This window comes from Acyrthosiphon pisum, chromosome A3 (genome assembly GCF_005508785.2).
Source record: "Acyrthosiphon pisum isolate AL4f chromosome A3, pea_aphid_22Mar2018_4r6ur, whole genome shotgun sequence".
Taxonomy (NCBI): Eukaryota; Metazoa; Arthropoda; class Insecta; order Hemiptera; family Aphididae; genus Acyrthosiphon; species Acyrthosiphon pisum.
Window position 1 is genome coordinate 41941112 of NC_042496.1, and position 2671 is coordinate 41943782.

Consider the following 2671-nt stretch of genomic DNA (forward strand, 5'->3'; position numbering starts at 1 on the left):
AATTTGCTATGTTACGCGTTATGTAAGACGGAGACAACAAATACGGGTGTGGCGTCCTCTTAAACAGCTTAAACGTATCCACCCGCATACAGATTGACTAGAATGCCTAAGTTTAATAATTATTTTGTTAAAATAAGGTTCCACGCAAATAGGTTATAATATATAAATTACTTATTTCTCAATAATAGCATCAAATATAATTAGAAATATCATATACACTGTCTGACCGATTTCGCTCAGAATCGTTTTACTAATACAATGATATTATATCACATTTTTTTTTTTTTTATAATAGAAAACAAGAATATGTACAATCTGTAATATACAATACAAAATAAGTAATAGGGGGGTTCAATTTACAGGACGGGACGGCATGAAAGAAGGAGGGGGCCAATGACCCTAATTCAAATATATCATTGAATTCAAATTTAACACCAATGACTCACTTGTAACTGTACGGGCTTACAGCAGAGCGACACCTACTTGCCCACCTTATTTAAAAATTATTCTTGGTAAAAACCTTTTTGCTTAGTAAAAGAGCTAGACAATTTAATGGAAGTCAGGGGCGGGAGGTAAGCTGACCCACAGTTTTTTTCCCAGTTAAATTTGGCCCCTCAAAATGGCAAACTACATAGCTAAACATTTTTTATTTGAAAAAATTATGCACAGTGGCGGATTCAGGGGAGGGGCACCCTCTGTCAATTTTTCTATCAACAATTTTTTTATGTAACTACAAGTATCACATAAATGATAAATTCAGTTAATAAGAATAATACTACTAACTATTAATTATTATTTATTATAATAATTATTGTTTAAAAATGATAGTATTATTAATTCAAATTTAAATTATACGATTTATATGTTTTTACACAGTGGCCTCTCATAAGTAAGGCAGACCCATAGTTCTAAAATCCTGAGTATGCCACTGATGGAAGTTCATAAATATTAAAGAAACCTAGGCACCAGTATTTTTATAAGTTTTTTCATTGTTTAAAATTCAAATTTTGACAAAATTCACAAAAATCATTTGCTTAGATCATATATTTAGTTTGTTAGATTTATATAAAAATCAAAGAAAAACATGTTAGGATATTAAAATAATATTTAAAATTCAAAATGCTCTAAATAATAAAAAAATTAATTAAAATTGTCAAAAATGCATAATAGAATTTTATTATTCTGGTTCAAAAATATATGAAATATGTATGATGTAAAACAATCATCGCGTAGTTGGAAAAAGCAATACAAAGAGCATTGAATTTCCAGCATTAATCATAACTTGTTTAGAACTAATGAAGAAGGCATGAGTCTTGAATCGCTGTTTAAGTTTTCTTGGCAATAGAAAATTAACCATACTTTTAGATTTGGGTAAAAACATTTAACGAGACACATTATAGAATGTTAAATAATGACGTTTCAGCGTCATCAATCTAGTAGGCAATAGCCCAGAAGATTAAAATGTTCTTCCGGAAGCTTTGTAACAGATAGAACTGACTTTTGGAATAATTTTTGTACTAATCATTATTAAAATTTTTTTTTCATATAATATATAATTTAAAGCCACTTGCACTAGCGAGTAATAAAAATAAAATTATTTATATTTTTTAGTGCTTAAAATAAAAAAAATTTAATTTTTGGAAATTTGGTAACATGGGTAAATTTCTTAAACTATTTACTAATCATATCATTTTATCAATTTTTGTCATACGTTTAAGTAGCATAAATTTTTTTTTGTCAGTTCTGTTTATTAGACACTGTATATGTAGGCAGTCCTGTAAAGAATACTTTTAAAAAGTACTTGAGTAAATACTCAAATACATTTTTTTTTAAGTATTTAAGATACTACTTAAATACTTTAATTGTATAGTATTTCAAATACTACTCAAATACTTTGGTATTTGGAATACTTTTCAAATACTATTGGTTTTTAAAGTGGGTTTCTAATTATTGTAATATAAACACATAGGTAGTGTCTAATGGTAGTTATCTAATAGTTTAAAGGGAATATTGTTATTCAATAACTATTTTTGAAATCTGGTTTCCACAAACCTTCGAATTTCGGCTAACACAGAATATTAAATAAAACTAGAAAACTATTCTATTATTGCAGTTGACAATAATATTTTTCCAACCAACTATCTCGAATATAAATAAAATGTTCAAAATAAAAAACCAATGTATTCAATACCAAAAAATATTTAATACAAAAAAAAGTATTTAAAATACTATTCAAAATATTTATATTGACTTATATTGAATACTTTTACTTAAATACTTTACAGGACTGTATGTAGGTCTAATAGAGGTAATAGTTTTTTTTCAATTCTTCAATAGTATTTGAGTGTTATTAATTATTTTTTGTAATGTATGTGTTGTAACTTGTAATATCAGTTTCTCATCAACTGATATGTCTCATTATCTATCAGATATAACTAGATTTTCAGATGGTAAAAATGTGGTATCCAACTATGAGTGTAGACCCTACTAAAGCTATAGGTTTTATACCGGATGATTCTTATATCATTGAACACTCATTATTTCAAAAAGTGTAATTTTTTTTTTACATCGTTTCAAGTCGCTTATAAAACAAAGTTTTTCTTAAAAAATTATATTTTTATATATTTTTTATCCTTATAATTTTTTTAAGTTTTTTACTTTTTTTTGAATG